We start from the raw sequence: 18093 nt of genomic DNA on the forward strand, positions 1-18093 counted from the left end.
TTGATAGCAAGACAAGCATTTGATTAGTCGAGTACAAAAGCTTAGCGCTAAAATACAATACCCTCCTTCCTTTCCTCCCACCCATCCTCTTTCTCTTTCCCCCCAGTACTCAGGTGATAAGGGAGGGAGGGAGGGAGGGGGGGCGAGCCACACAAATTATCTTTAAAAACACTTCTTAACGATTCTACGAAACATTATTTAACAATCACTTTTCCAATGCCCGAAAGCCTCATGTTGGACACTAAAATTACTGCTTGATAGGCAATCAAGAAAATTGCATCTCCTTCAGATTTTTGCTTAAATGCTGGCAAACTTATCGCACTTTTGCTCCAACAGGAGTGCAATGGCTAACGAGAGTTTGATGTGACGTATGGCAAACGTGTTAAGCTAGCGAACATAATCTCGTCATCAGCGACTAGCTAGGAAACTGAAGAGAAAATGAACGTTCAAGATAGCAGACAGACTGAAATTGAAGTTGTTACAAAAAAGAAACGACTCACTTTTACCGCGTCATATAATCTCTTTGGAATGACTTTTGTTATAAGGAACATCTCCCAGAAAACCCTGTTAGTTGGAACTTGCTTAATAACACAAGTCTCAAAGGTTTTCACCCCCAAGTGATTTTGTTCAGTTCTCTAATAAAATTCGCCAGAAGTAGATGCGTGGCTAGCGATGTGAAGGGAAGACTTGGTTGTAGTTTTTCTTTTATATAAAATAAATATATATATTGGCGCTCATCTGGATAGAAGAATTTCGCTAAACTTCAATATTTGTAAGGAAGAAAAGCCGATAATCCTGAGGTTATCTTTTACACATTATTTATTAGCATTAAATGTATTTAATTGTCAAGTTGAAAGTGCGTCCGAGTTTAATCTTATTTTATTCCACTTTATTTTTACAAATGAGAATCTGGTTTCGTGTAATTGGATTATTTTTATAAATACAGTACTGTATTTCATTTCTACTCATTTTGCAAAAATTAAAGACGCAAATCTGCTTATTCTTGTGTTTTCTGTATTTCTGAATTTGGTCTATAAATATATTTTTAACATAAAAATTATTTTTTAAAAAGAGAGGTTCATTTCAGCATAAAAACTGAAGTGAAAAGTTGAACTTTGTAAATAAACAGTAAGACAGATTGCTTAGAATAAAGTTAAAAGTTGAAGTGGAGCAAAATATAGCGATTTTATTATTTTTTTTTTCAAAAAATAGCCATTATTTCCATCGTGAGAGATTTAAGTACTACTGAAATGACTTCTGAAAATATTCTCTAATTAATTCAATTTTTCTTCAGTACCCAATCAGATTTTAACGCATTGAATATTTGATAAAAAATAATAAAACTGATGCAGCGAAATTTACATAATACATTATTAAAATTCGCATAATACATTATCAAGAATACGAAGTCTTTAGATCAGTAATATTGACACTAGATGGCGCAGCTGCACAGCCGCAGATAACTTAGACTAGGGAATCAAGCTATTACTTTAGCTATAGCTATTTGGAGAACAAAAAAAAAAAATCTTATATCTCCTTATTGTTTGAAGAAAACAGCGTGGATTTTCGAATTGCAAATCATCCGATCAGTGGTAGCTGAGACTTATTATAAACAGTAATTCTTCAGGTCACCTTCACGAACATGGAGTTCCTTCCCAGATTTTGGCTACTATGAAACAATTTATGTTAGGCGTACTCAGAAATAACTGAATTCTAAGCAAGAACTTTCCAAACATATGATAGCGAACAATATGAATCACAGTCTCATTACACTATGATTTTGCGGGATTATCATTACATAGTCTACAGCCATCGAGTTCTCATGTAACCAAAGAATCTTAAAATATCATTCTACAAATGAAAAAATTCCCTTGAAAAATTATTCCTAGTTGTAAGAATTTTTTTTTCTCATCATGTTTTTGTACATAGTTGATCACTACAATTGATCTGTGGAACTTCTTACTGAGTTGCCCCACCTGGCGGTTTTTTTTTCTTTCCTGAAGCTTTTCAATATAAACCTCCCTGTTAAATGAATCATAGAGAAAATAATTACACTGGTGAGTAATATTTCACGAAGGTCAACCGAAATTAACGAAAACACAAATAACAAAGCATAAAATCCATTGAGGATAAGGGAGGGTACAAATGATTTTTTTTTTTTTTTTGTGGCTAGATGGGCGAAGCAAAAATGCTTTTCATATTCCCCGTTCTCTGTAGAAGAAAATGTATGGATGGGGTAATGTAGGGCTATAAGCTCTGATCATGACAGGAGGGTAACAGCAATAGCTGAGCCTCGGTTAAATCTTCATTGGCTAGAGCATTTCCATCCATTACCCTCCCTGGGTACCCATTTTAGTCGCCTCGTACGACATGCACGGGCTATAGTGGCAATTTTTAAGTAAAGCCACCTCTCAAAATTATGACGATCCCCCGAACCACTCCCTACGAGTAGCCGAAACACCGTCCAACTCAGAGTTGGTTCTAATCAGTGACGGGACCTCCACCACTGAGCAGAACCGCTCTTATTCCAGGGAAAAGCATCCACCTACAAGGCCCTCACGGGCCACGCCGGAAAACACTTTCCCAGAGACTCAAAATGCTCTCTCAGGGCAAATCCCCGAAATCTAAGCACACACACCCCCCTCATCCGGAGCACAATTCCGGAAGAAACCTAGGAGGGCGAAACTTTCGAAACGAAGCGTCCCATTTTAGTCCCCTCTTACGATATGCATAGGCTACCCGGCCAACATTCGGGGTAGTATATATGACTCAAACGCAACATTTATTATATTCTATCGATCTATATATATAAAACAATGCAATTAAATATTAAAAATAACCTATAAAAATAAGAGAATTAAAAACGATTTTCTTAAATTTTAATATTATATTATAGTTTACAAAATATTTTATATTTAATATCATTTATTAAATAACATATATGAGATGAAACTCGTCTAAGTGAATAATAGTTAATATAAGAATCTGATATTTAATCCTTCTTATATTGCTGTTTTGATAACTAAATTAGCAATTTTAAATAAATTATAAACTTTTACAAAATAATAATAATAATAATAATAATAATAATAATAATAATAATAATAATAATTTCCTACATCTGTAATCTCCAACAATTTCGTGAGTTAAATGCTCGGAAACTCATGGAATATCTCTGATCACAGTAATCTGAGGAGCACGAGATGACTAATACCATAAAGGCAAATATATCCTGAACGTATTATGCATAGTTATTTTACATAATGGAGAAAGATAATTTGAGCATAATAGCTTTTAATACAAAAGAGGCAAATAGAAAACCATTTCAAAGAACAGAAATAAAATATCCAACTACATCCTGTTCGAAATAAAATAAAATGAAGTTTAATAACAATTTATCACTTACATTCATTATTTTAAATGAATTCTAGTCTTCGATTAATTCTAGTACCGTACCTTAACGAATGTACAGTACTACAAAACCGTTCAACTAAACCAAAATATGAGATGCTTGTAAAAATATAAAAATGCCATCTTAAAGCACACCTCATCTTCTGTTAAGAGTTGTAATTTGGCGGATAGAAACTGTTTTTTTTTTTCATATTTAGATAAATGTCACTGAGTTGATGTAACTTCGTGTCATCTCAAATAGCCTCTGGATCCATCGTAGCCCTGGAGATTGCAAAAACGTAATGGGTTTCCTTTCTTGCAGCGAATCACGTCTTCGTATAACAAATTACGTATTTATCTATGACGTGCTCGAAAATACGCGACTACATTTTGACTTCATATTTTAAAAGCAATTGGTCAGTATACTTTTCGGTCAGAAATATTTATTTTTTAGAAAAATATAAAAATGTATAAAAATAATACGTAAAATTTAATAATAACTTCATCAATAAGCATTAATTGAAACAATTTAAAATTTACTTTCTTACAGGTTTTTCTTTTTACAGCTAATTAATTTTAATGTAATAGTAATATTAGTATTAATTATCAAACTAATGTATACTTTTGATATAGAAGGGTGGAGTGGAGTTAATCGACCGTGAGATGCGGTGATTAAGATTAATACCCTTGGAGGGTAATGGATGGCAATGTTGTAGCCAATGAAGTTCTGAGGCTTGGCTACTGCTGTTACCCTCCTGCCATGATCAGAGTTTTAATAGCTCAATAACACCTCATCCCTACACTGTCCTCTACAGATAACGGGGAAGATGAAAAGCATTCTTGCTTCGCCCCTTTAAGCCAGTCCTTATAAGGACTATAAGGAATGTACACTTTTGAAGAATCAGTTGAAAGTGATCAACCGTGAGATGCGGTGATTAGCACCCTTGGAGGGTAATGGATGGCAATGCTGTATCCAATGAAGTTCTAACTGAGGCTCGGCTATTGCTGTTACCCTCTTTGCCATGATCAGAGCCTTAATAGCTCAATAACACCTTATCCCTACACTGTCCTCTAAAGATAACGGGGAAGATGAAAAGCATTCTTGCTTCGCCCCTTTAAGAAGTTTCGAAAAGGATCAAAGGTAAAAAAGTCCTTTTTAGGACTTACAGGGTAACGAATGGCAATGCTGTAGTCAATGAAGTTCTAACTGAGGCTCGGCTATTGCCCGCTACCCAGCCATGACTAGAGCTTTTACTTCAATAACACCCCATCCACACAGATTTTCTTCATTCAGATGACAGGATAAAGAGTCAAGGACTCAGTCCATCTCCCGTTTCTTTTAAGAACTTTTGGGTAGAGGTGAGAGATCGACCGTGAGATGCGGTGATTAATACCCATGGAGGGTAATGGATGGCAATGCTGTAGCCAATGAAGTTCTAACTGAGGCCCGGCTATTGCTGTTACCCTTCTGACATGATCAGAGCTTTAATAGCCCAATAACACCTTATCCATTCACTTTCCTCTACAGATAACAGGGAAGATGAAAAGCATTCTTGCTTCACCCGTTTAAGCCAGTCCTTATAAGAACTATATATTCACTTTTAACCCCGTGTGCTGGCCGAGATAAGAATAGTCCCGCCGCAGCCCGTGCATGTCGTAAGGAGAGACTAAAATTGGACGAATTTCGAGAGTTTCGCTCTCTTTGGTTTCTTCCGGAATTTTGCTCCCGGTAAGGCGGGGGGGACTTAGATTAGATTTCGTGGGGTTTGCCCTAAAAGAGCCTTTTGAGTCTCCGGGGAGGGTGTTTTCTGGCCTGGCCCGTGTGGGGCCTTGTCGGTGGATGCATTTCGCAGGAATATGAGCAAATCTGTTCGGTGGTAGGTTGAGCCTGTCACTGAGTGGGCCAACGCTGAGTTCGATTATCTTTCGGCCACTATCAAGTGGTCTAAGGATCGTTCTAATTTTTAAACAGGGCTTTACTTAAAAAAAGCCAATGCATATCGTCAGAGGCGAATAAAATGGGACGGAGAGTTTCGCTCTCTTAGGTTCCTTCCGGAATTTTACTTCTGGTGAGGGAGGGGGTTGCCCTGAGAGAGCCTTTTGGGTCTCTAGGGAGGGTGTTCATCGGCGTGGCCCGTGAAGGGCCTTGTCGGCGGATGCTTTTCCCCTGGAATATGAGAGGTTCTGCTCAGTGGTGGTGGTGGGGGGGGCGTCACTGAGTGGAACCAATGCTGAGTTGGACGGTCTTTCGGCGACTCGTAGGGAGTGGTCCTGGGGATCGTCTCAATTTTTAGAGAGGGCTTTACTTACATACCAGCCCAACTGTAGCCCATGCATCTCGTACGAGGCGACTAAAATGGTACCCAGGGAGGGCAACGGATGGCAATGCTATAGCCAATGAAGATTTTACTGAGACTCGGTTATTGCTGTTACCCTCCTACGATGATCAGAGCTTATACCTCTATATTACCGCATCCACACATTTTCTTCTACAGATAAATATGAAAGCATTTTTGCTTCACCCATCTAGCCAATATATATATATATTTACTTTTACCATGCGAATGCTACAATGGAGTTGATATTAATTATCAACTCATTTTTTTTGTCTGTTTTCAAAGAAAAAAAAAATATCATCTCCGCTATGAGATGAGTTAACTCACCTTCTTCTGGGAAGCTTTATAAATGTTCCTCACATCCTAGATGGAATTCAATTCCAGGACTTTCAACCCAGAAGGCACCCATCGTTACGATAAATACAGTATATCAAAAATAAGCCTCATATTTTTATGGATATTTCACAAAACGATAGCACATAATATGTTGTTTTGCCAGTCCATGTGCATATAATAACTACGTTGCTTTTATAGATGAAACTAGTCATTTGTATCTAAAATCTTAAGAATATGCTCTCCTATTTAAGAGTTTAATAATAAACTTCACAAAGATATATTTTCTTTTTTTTTTTTTTCAAAGTTTATATTACTTGAGAAAAAAAAAAAAGAGAAAAGCCTGGTTTCTTGAGATGCACTCTCCCATTTGATATTTGGGAACTTTTACTAATATTTCTTTCGGTCTCTTATTTTTTTTTTTTTTAGTGTCACTTGAAGCACTTGTAATGGAAAAAGTGAACAGAATGATTCCACATGGTAACAATAACAATAAATTCCCTATCTGGAATTACAGAAAATTTGGTGCTTATGGTCTTCTGTTAAAACTGTCAAGTTATTTATATTGGTTATAATTTGACCACTTCAGTGCGGGAAAAATAAAATTAGGCAAAAGCTTGGGAATTATATAAACATTTACATTATAAATGGCATTTGCATATAATGGTCAGTTTTATTATCAAATGCACAGTATAGTTGACTAAAAATGCACAAGTTTCTATTTTCAACGATTTATCCTATCGACATTCGAAAAAATCTTTTCTTGCCATATCCTAAATGCAAACCTAAGGCATTGTTATTTAAATTACTATTTTACGTCGAAAAATCTTTATAATTTTCGCATATTAATGTTAGAATAGTCGCTTATATATAATATATAAGTTTCACTGATTTTTAATATAATAAATTTGATTAAAACAGCTAAAACTAAATTATATTTATAAAGCAATTGTAGTTATTAATATATAATAAACCATAAAATTAAAATTAATTCAATCACCAATGTAACATAACGGAAACAGATTAAAAACAGTAATAATTAGAGTTATTTCTCTTTAATATGAAAAATCCATTATTATTAATAAGAATATACAATATACAATTTGTTTTAAACAAAAGTGTGAATGTAAAGTCACAATTTTGTTTAAAATTGTGAATTTTTATGAAAATAAAAATATATGATATGTAATGATTATACATATAAATGTATACAAATAAATATATCGTATGTAACAATTATGCCATATATTACTAATTGTTTACTAATTAATTATATAAAAATATATTACGTTAAGTAGTCCTTATCCTTATAAGGACTGGCTTAATGGGGCAAAGCAAGAATGCTTTTCATCTTCCCCGTTATCTGTAGAGGAAAGTGTAGGGATAAGGTGTTATTGAGCTATTAAAGCTCTGATCACGGCAGGAGGGTAACAGCAATAGCCGAGCCTCGGTTAGAACTTCATTGGCTACAGCATTGCTATCCATTACCCTCCAAGGGTAATGCCCAAGGGTAATCACCGCATCTCCTACGTTAAGTAACAAACATGCATATAAATTTTAAATGTAGTAATAATAAAAAAAAAAGGTATGTAACCTTCTATGTATTTACATTATTTTATTTAATAAATTATTATATTTATTTATATTTTATACTTATTTATTATGTTCCAATATATTTATATAAATTTATTTGCTATATCGAAAGATATGTTTATATGCTTTCCCACAAATGATATTTCTTTTGAATTCCAATGTATAATTTAAATACTTGATCAAATTTCAAAATGATATTGATATACATTTATTATAATCCGAAAATATTTTTCGTAATAAATAATAAATATATTGACTATTTATATTAGCACTAGCCGTAATACATCGGTAGTGTATTCTCTTACAAGAATACACTACCGATGTATTACGTTATATCGAAATGTTTATTGGTTAATTAACTGAAACGGAATGCGCCCTCTGGTTGATGGAAGCGTATTCCATGCCAAGAGGTGTAAACAGGCATTTCTACACCTACATTTGATCGCTATCTTTATAATCACCTACCTTTCCTGAGTCAAATCGATCCAATCCGGCTAGTGCTAATATAAAGCAGATGCTACAAAATGAAACTCCCTTTTCCAGACTAAAAGACAAAAATTAAACTGCGTAAACCTACGTTGATAATACGTTTCCAAAACCCAAAGCCTCATTTCCCACGAATCATCGACCGAATGAAAATAAAATGGAATGCCAGAGCTCACAACGTTTACTTCTCTGTATAATGAGAGCATAGATAACGTAGGGGAGGGGGGGATGATGAAGAGGGGAGACAGAGACGAAAAATAATCGAATCAGACTATGGACTTTATGATTATGAATGCTCTTAATTAGTCTTAATGTTCTCAGATAATTTTCTTAGCGATGCTATTTGACTGCGATTAATAATTGCGTTTATTACCATTTACAGAGAGAAAAATGGTAAGGACACTCATTATCTTGGTTCCCTAGGTCGTTTGTTTGCGAAACGAAATCCAGAGATACAAACACAAGATGGTGCGCTAAATAGATTCCTAATAGGTGGTGGCATGATAAGGTTAATTATGGCGCTTGCCGTAATAATAATGCGAGCCCGAGAGGGAAGCAGGAATGTGTATTTTTAGACTTACCATCAATCATCCAAATAGTATTTTGTCATCCTACCTACGCATTATGGAAGTAGAGCTACAAAAGGGTTTAACAGACTCGGTTAAAGTATAGATAAATGCGCAGTCTTGTCTCATAAGTGAAAGCACAGACAGGTCTATTTACATCGCGCGTTATTTCTACAAATGCATTTCGTACGTTTGCTACGAGATAGCTGCACAGATTACGAAAGCTGCCAAGTAATAATACTTTACGCTAAACTCTCCAATCTAAGGCACTCCTTTATCCAAACCACTCTTTACGGAAGAGAAAGTTCTTTAGATTCGAGATAAGGCACATCCTAATTTCTAAAGTTAGAATGGTCTTAGATTTTCGGCTGCACTTTATATTGGATTAAGGGTATACGCTAGAATAAATACGTATTTAGTGCGGAATGTACAGTATGTACCACCCAGCAAATTGATATAACGGTATGCAAACCATTTCCAAGAGTGTTATGTCTCTTTACTAAACTATACTAAATTGCAAAATTAGTGTCCTAGGAGGAATTCTAGTTCAGGTCTTTATAACCAATGGATATCATCAAAACCGACTGAGCTACGGAGGCTCGAAAATAAAATGAATAAATAAAAAAAGGCAAGGTAGGAAGTGGTATATGGAATAAGAGAGAAATTAGCTGCATACAATACTGTGTTCAAACCAATTTTAACTTATGGATCTGAGAACTGGGTCAGAAGTAAAACACTTGACCAAAGACTAGAGACTGCAGATATGAGAGTCCTGAGAAAGATTAGAGGCGTGAGCAGATGGCATCAATGACAATATCATATTAAAAACGAGACTATTAGGAAAGAACTTGACATTGTTAGCAGTGTTAGCAGAACTAATCTCAGGTGGTATGGCTACTTAAACAGAATGAGAGAGGAAAGATTAGCAAAGCAAGTGTTCTCTGCCAGGTTGACATCAAAAAGACCCAGAGGAAGACCAAGATGTGGGTGGATTGATATGGTAAAAATTTCCTTAGAAGATAGAAATATAATATCTGATAATATCGGAGTCTTGACAGGTAACAGACTGATTTGGAGGAAAATTGTAGATAGGGAGTTAGTAATAATGTAAATTTTTCATGTGGTACTATCATATCCTGTACACCCCTTGAGGGTACATGGCAGGAATTTGATGATGATGATGATGATGATGATGATGATAAAAAAAATAATGATCAATTTACTTAATCTTCTAAGCCAGCATATTCTGATTAAAATCATGTTCATGAAAGTATTTCGACATAACAAATTAGACATAATTACATACAGTATGTATATTATCGTAGATCCATATATGGTTTGCAATATGTGCTTGAGTACACAGCTTATATCTTTCCCAAATTCGGCAGTATCCTTTGATTTTTTTTTATGTTAATTAAATCCACAGAAGATTCCCAAACGTGTACTAATACTTAAGGTAGTCTAAGGATCACACGATCCTGTTCTCCTGATCTAGAAAGTCAACACCGTACATTCTAAGGATGGTTCAGGCTTCTAGTAAGCATAGTGGTGGTCTTAAACCAGCAATGAAAATCCACCTACTAACCTAAAAACTTTCATAAACAAGCTTGCCACTGGGATTCGAACGGTAACTTGTTGGTTGGAGAGCGTAGGTGCTCTTCATTCTACCAACCTGGTCCCAATAGATATACTCGACGTTTCAATGGGTATGCTCCAGCAATCTTCATTCAAAATCTCTTGAAGATTAACTCGGCGGAAAATTAACTCTATAGACGATTTATGGTAAACTATTTCAACAAACAATAAGTGAACAGCAAACTTAATATAAAATGCTCTAAAATAAGAAAAGGCTGTTCCATTATTTAAAAAAAGGGGGATTATATAGTAATAAAACTTTGGAAACTGTAAATTGCTTTAATGTTATAATGAATCTACACACTGCAAGAAACAGCCCAAATCAGACATAAAACAACTCGTACATTTGTTTCAAAATTCATTCGATAATTAAGGAAATATTTCACTTTTTCGACTGACTGATAGTAATCAAAAAACATTTCCTTTTCAAGAGTTACATCAAGGTAAACCTATTAATCCATCTACTTTATTCTTCGATCCAGTATAACATAATTTACGTTGTTTTCTAAGTCGTTCTCTTAAAAGCAGATAAATCTGTCAACGGTTATTATTTAATTGTCAAAACCTAAAAACGTAATCCGAAAATGAATGCCCACACAGAATGAAGGTTCGATTTTCTTCTTATTTTTTTTAAATATGCGAGTTAAATTACTCTGAGAATTTCTTGTTTTCCAGATGAAGGTCTCGAAGATGAGTCCAAAATAATTCCACGAGAATCAGTCAGCCACTTATAGACATTAAAGGATGCTACGATCATTAATATTTGACTAAATGCCAGCAGATTTAACTACAAATACCTAATGAGATTTTGAAGAGAATTTAATGTATTATCATAAGCATCTCTGAATGTGCAGAGTAAAAGTCACACTGACATTTCACTGCAATTTGCTTAAACAGCGCGATTACGTGTGTATACGTAGACTTTGAAATCCATGCAGACAAATGCAATTACAGACCACACATAGAGGAGAAAATATAACTACTAGGAAGATTAAAAATAGGGAAAATGGAGCATATTCAAGTGAGGTGAAAAACCATTAATATAAATATAAACCGTTATAAGTTTTATTATGGTGACCGGATAGAGAACGTTTTGATATTGACTTTTCGGTAGGGCCCGACTTAGTCCACCTTTGTCACAGACAAGTAGGGTCTCCCATCTCCTGGAAACTGGTTTTTAACACTGAAACATAGAAATGTCAACCACGGAAGGCATGCTATTTCTGACAATTAGACATTTTAGGATTAAGTACACGAGATAGCGGCGTTTGTCCGCTTCTTTCGTCGCCTGTGTCTTCAAATAAGTCTCTACCTTAAAATTCAATTACAATACAGATGACGATTCAAAATTGCTTTTAGAGTTCGAAAATTAGAATTCTTAATTATACTAATATCTTTTGAAGAATATAAATGTATTACAGAATATATTTTAGAGTTCTTAAGTTCTTAAAAGAACTGGGCGATGGATTGAGTCCTTGACTCTTTATCCCGTCATCTGAATGAAGAAAATCTGTTTGGATGGGGTGTTATTGAGGCTGGGCTATTGCCCAGCAATAGCCCAGCCTCAATTTAACTGAGGCTGGGCAATAGCCCAGCCTCAGTTAAAACCTCATTGGCTACAGCATTGCCATTTGTTACCCTGGAAGTCCTAAAAAGGACTTTGTTCCTAAATACCCTATATTATATTATAAATACCCTATATTATATATTATATTATATTATAGAGTTCTTATCCTTATAAGGACTGGCTTAAAGGGGCGAAGCAAGAATGCTTTTCATATTCCCCATTATCTGTAAAGGACAGTGCAGGGATAAGGTGTTATTGAGCTATTAAAGCTCTGATCATGGCAGGAGGGTAACAGCAATAGCCGAGCCTCAGTTAGAACTTCATTGGCTACAGCATTACCATCCATTACCCTCCAAGGGTATTGGATTCAATGAATCCCTAATCGAAACCGAGATCTATATTATAGAATATATTTATTACTTTTATTATACTGATATCTTTTAAGGAGTAGAAAGGTGTCAAATAATATATTTATTTTTTATTACATTTTATTAATAAAAATTTTTAAAAATTCTATTTTTTATTCTAATAATGAAGTAAATTAGATTTTATTTTCTATTGTAAAATTAATTACCTTAAAATATTTTATTAATGAAATCAAATATTAAATAAGGATATTTCTTAGCAACCATATTTCTCTCAATTTTATGAAAATAAATCAACAAATGTTTTGGATATATTAATTATGAGAAGTAAAGTGATTTACATTTATAACGATCTATAAGTTTATTATAATATGAACTTAATTAATTTATTAATAATAATAAATTAATAAATATTAATTACGTAGGAGAAAGGAAGTTATTTAAATTTAAAAAGTAACAATAATAAAATTCTATAAAACTGTTATGGAAAATATGCACTATCTAGAAGGATATATTTAGGATATATGTTCACGAAAATAAAAAACAAAAAATTCTAAATAAAGCTACATTAATAAAATATGCTAACAATAAAATAACCTAAATAATAGTTTTATTAATAACAACATTTATTTAAAAAATATTTATTTTTTCATATAATTTTAATTATCTTTATTATAAATAAATAAAACAGTAATATTTTATTATTATATTGCATATTTTAAAAAGTATAAAATTTAATAAAAGAGATATTTAAATATTTATTTGAATTTATACCATACTACTATATTAATTACCAACAAATCAACGAAGGTTTATTTATTTGCTTTATTTTGCTTAAAATAAATTGATGTTTTAATTAGTATTATTGTTATTTTTTTATTCTGCATATTGCTGATTGAATTTAACAAAAATTCTGTAGCCACCTACAGTTAACATTCTGCAGCCATCTCATTAGCCAGTACGGAAATGAACAATGGACTGTTGCTATCCAGCAGGTCATGCAAGCGCAACCCTGTACAATGACGGGAAAAAAAAAAACTCTTACCCACGTAAATGCTACAGGTGTCGCACTACACCATTCAGAACCATCTGACGGTTTCCCACTGCTGATTCATGACTTACACCAGTACGGTTAATATAATTAAAGGGCATTATGGATAGGCTCTTGACCTTTGGGCTTCACCTGGTCCTTTATTCCCGACACGAAAGGACGCCACGAGTATATATTGTGAAACATCCGTTAGCGTTCTGAACTCATAATGAACTCCAGACTTTGACCAGCTAACCGGGTTTTTTGTTATTTGTTTCATTTTTTGTCATATCATGCGTAGCCTATCCAAATAACCTGTTCTATTTCCCTCAACAGTATGCCAAAGGAATAAATTATTAGACTACAGAGGAAATATTAAATACGTTTATGTAGTTATTTCCATTTACTGTGTTTTTAGAATCGATTTTTGCTCAACTGTCTTGCAAAGTGAGAGCTGTTCCCATCACATATTTCGTCTCCATTTATTCACTGCTTTTTCTTTTACTTGGCTAAACTAACTCATTCTGTACAGTAGTTTCATACTTGAGTAACAAATCCACTTCAAAAAGCTAAACAGTGTTCAACTATGAACACTGTTTAGCCTTCAACTTGAAGGCTAACCAGTCTTTCGAATTTCGTATTATTATAAACGTGAAGCATGTTGCTATATTTAAAAAAAAAAATGTCGTAAACATCCTACGTAAAAACAGAAGTATAATCAAATTATGAAATATCGTACTACCTTTATTACTTTGATGACTCAGGATTTAAACTCTTCAGGTTCCGCCTATTCTGAGCCAGTGGTCTATATTTCCTTCCTAGGGCTCTGACAATTAGATCTTCCAGTCTTCTTGTTGGAGATCTACCTAGTTTTCTGGCATTCTAATTATTAACTCTTACTATTCATCTATTATCTTTGCTTTTCACAAGAGTCCAGCAAGTATTTTCTTATTGTGTATTGTTTTAACTACGTCACTAATTTTAAACATCTTCCTGATTGTGTGTGTTTGATATACTCTATTTTCGTAAACTGCGCAGTCTATTTTCTTATGTACAGTATTGTGATTAAGTCATACAATATTGTATTTCGTATTTCGCTGCCGTAAATTAGTGCTGCAATGATGTGAATATCAAATAAACTTAATGTTATTTTATATCGAAGGTTGGATTTCGTTTGTATACAGTAATAAGAGATCCAAAAGGACCTTTTCCATCTGTTATTTTGTTTGCGATAATATCATTGTTCATTTTCATTCATTATCAGAGAAAGAGAGAGAGAGAGAGAGAGAGAGAGAGAGAGAAATTGTTGTCATTTTCGCGCACGATGTTATTATCCAAAAAGACGGAGTGATTCTTTCAGTGTTCATTCTTCATCCATCTGGTTTAGTTCGAACTAATTTCTTAGACTAAATTTCAGACCTTTTTATTTGCATTAATTCGTATTCTGAAAAACTATAGAAACTTAAACTAGTATCAACAACAAACAAATGTGTATTAATATTTTCTTCACCGAAATGAATTGTGTCTTTAACTTTTGGAGGACAAAATTGTGGTTATGTGACATTAAGTCTCCTTGACGTACTGCGCTAGTTATACTGACCTTTCTGAGTTGACTGAAGACTGTTATTGTTATTCTAGGGTTTTATTTAGTACATATATTTAAATAAATGTGAGTAAAATGCATTACTTTCTTGAAATCTATAAACAGTAAGTAGGTACAGAATATTCTTTATATCTTTTCATTAGGTCTATAGAATCCCTTTACAACTTATCTTGCTGATCGTTGCTATTTAATTTAGAATAGTGTGTATCTGTTTAGTATAATTATTGATAAAGCGTTATATCTAACGTGATCTAACGTTAGATATAGCTAGATCTAACTTGAACATGGGGTCTTTAGTTAGCGATGACTTCTTTATTGCCATTTCGGTAAGGTATTCTGTTGGTGTTCTGAATTGATGTTTTCATTCGGTGGGTATTTTCTTTTCTAAAGGTACGTAAATCTTCTTTATAGGAAGAATTGAACATTACATTACAGCCCTGTTCTACTTCTGCTTATTTTATGTTGTTGGTTCCCAGGGTTCTTGCAGTTTTAATTGCGTTTTACTATGCGAAGTATACCTCCTTTGGGAGTACGCATGCTACTTTCAAACAGTTAGTGAGTCGTATGTTTTATTTCTTGTTTATGCTTTTCATTTCATTTCGCGCATCAAATATCATTCTGTTCTATTCATTCTCTTCTCACAGAGTAAAAATGGCGAAATTGTGCCCATACTTGAAAAGGTACGTAAAACAATATAGAATGATAAAGGGAATCACCTCTTTGTTGTGCTATAGTATCTTAATCTGTAGCGCCACCTACCGTTACCGAGTGCAATCAAAGGTCAAAGCAACACTACTCTCTTTACGACATTAGCAAATGTTTATTACGCTGACCACTATTCCGAATGGTAACTTGTGAACGCAATGCGGGCATTCTTTGTCTTACAAAGAGCTTTAATCAACTACTTATCACCTTATTACTTCTCTGCAGAAAGCCGACAGTAGACGCACAAGGGATCTGAAATTCCACCTAGTGATGAATTCTGAGAACGTACTGCAATATGTTTCATGTACTATTCTATATGATTACCACATTTCATCATTCTACTTTATGATAGTTACATTATGGGTAGAGACTTCTAAAATCCGATAAAGAAACATCGGGGTTTTAATCGTATTTACATGTTCATAAAGTCTACACGTAATTAAACTCTATTCGTGACTTCGTGTACAGATAATAACATAAAATTAAATACTGAATAAAGAAAGAGGAAAAAAACTAAAGAAAGAATAAGAGAACTAGAATATAATGAAAGAAGAAACATCGATATTTATTCAACGTATTTATTTTTAAGAACGTAAGAAATGGCATCAAGCCAACTTGTTATTATTTAACCAACCACACATTTTCTTCTTCCAAATGTCAATATACGTCTCGTTGACGAACTAAACAAAAACTAACAGTTCATCCCCTTAATAATAGTAGGATTACATTTGAAGCATTTTATAAAAGTGACGCTGACGTGTGGAAGACAGTTCATCTAACCCTACTTAGATACCCAGTAGACTGTTGACAGTGTGCTTACAATTGGCAGCGATAAAGACTACGCGGACTCTTCCCAGATACTGCGAACAGAGAGACTCCCGTAATTCCAAAAGATTTGAAAGTAATGATCTATAAGAGGGGATCGTCGGAGCGGAAAGTGTAATACGTGCCGTCAACCCTTAGATGCCAATGTGTAACCTTCTTTTAGCCTAGTTTATTGTGGCACTTGGTGTAAGAAAAAAAAAAAAAGAAAGAAGAAGAAGAAGAGTTTGGCAATAAACCATAGCTAAGAGTTATTACCACCTATATGAGATGTGTCATCAGAGACTACTAATATGTAATTGCTCCTTCGGTAGACCCTTCCCAACTTCGTTTAATGTTTGAAGTTCTGAATGAATGAGGTCAGAAAGATAGAAAAGGGGAGGAGAGGATATTCTCCTGCTTCAGTTCAGCTTTTCTGTTTAGCAATGCGAGAAACTCTTCTCCCCCCTCCTCTAAAAAAGAAGGAAAACGTACAGTAATACACTCGACTTCAATTACCTGTGGAAATACGCTTTTGAGGTATTAGCGCGGTATAAAATGCACCTGTAATGGTGCAGAGCCTCCACTTATACTGGGCAGATAAAGATTTACTGTCGCCATATCCTACGAGAGGCTATTTGATTGGATTTCTGAGTGTAGCTGAACAATCCCTTGGACGTGTGTGTGAATGCTTTGAATATTATTTATGTGTGTTGGAGACTCGGCAGCTGTTAATAGGATGCCGTTTCTTTTAGTTGATGGAAAGGGGATTTAACACGCGCGTGCAGTGTTATTTTTTTCTTCTCTCTCTCACGCACGTACACACACACACACACACACACACACACACACACACATACACCGTCTTTCATTCTCTCCATTAAGTAAACCTACCTAATTAGTTCATCTGTCGCGCTGAGATTTTTCAATAATCTTGTTTATGGACCTGTCGCAGACGGAGTTTATCTCGTAAAAGGCTTACGATAATTTATCATATTCTAAGTGGAAGGGAAGCTAAAAGGGAGCCCACTGCCAGTAATTAAAGAAGATGTGATGCGCCAATAAAATCACCTCGAAAGGTTTAGGAAAAAACTGACTAAGATTTAACCGTTAACACTGTTTCGAGATGAAGCACCCAATTTTAGTAATGAAATAAAATGGTGTACTTGAAATGAGCGGCAAAAACGACCCAACTAGTTAAGCAAGTGTAACTGTTTAAGTGTTTCGAAAAGATAATGTTGATTGGCTTTCTTTTGTATAATTAAGCAACCTCGATGTTTCTAATAATTTTAATTTAAATCAAATTTCGGATTTACCAATTTATCTTCCATTATCCATTCTCATTTCTGTCTACTTTCCATTTTCTTTTCTCTTGGGCCGAAATTTGACAAGAAGTTTCAAAATAAGTAATGGCAGTCATCCAATTAATCAAGATTTAAAGATCTTTTATTAGTCACACAAAATATACAAGAACAGCATATCACCCAACGTTCAAAATTATCACATCAATTTCTCTTAGAATATTCTGAGCAAAACTGTCCTTAGAAATAAAATTCAAATTACAGTTATCCGAGTGGAAATACTTCCACATGTTACTAAAGTAGCATTCATTCAAGAATGAAAAACATGAAACGTCTACGAAACCAACAACTTAGGAAAAAATAAGCCTTGATTCTAATAATA

Source organism: Typopeltis vanoorti, chromosome 5 (assembly GCF_054136105.1).
Source record: "Typopeltis vanoorti isolate ZY-2024b chromosome 5, IOZ_Tvanoo_1.0, whole genome shotgun sequence".
NCBI classification, from domain to species: Eukaryota; Metazoa; Arthropoda; class Arachnida; order Uropygi; family Thelyphonidae; genus Typopeltis; species Typopeltis vanoorti.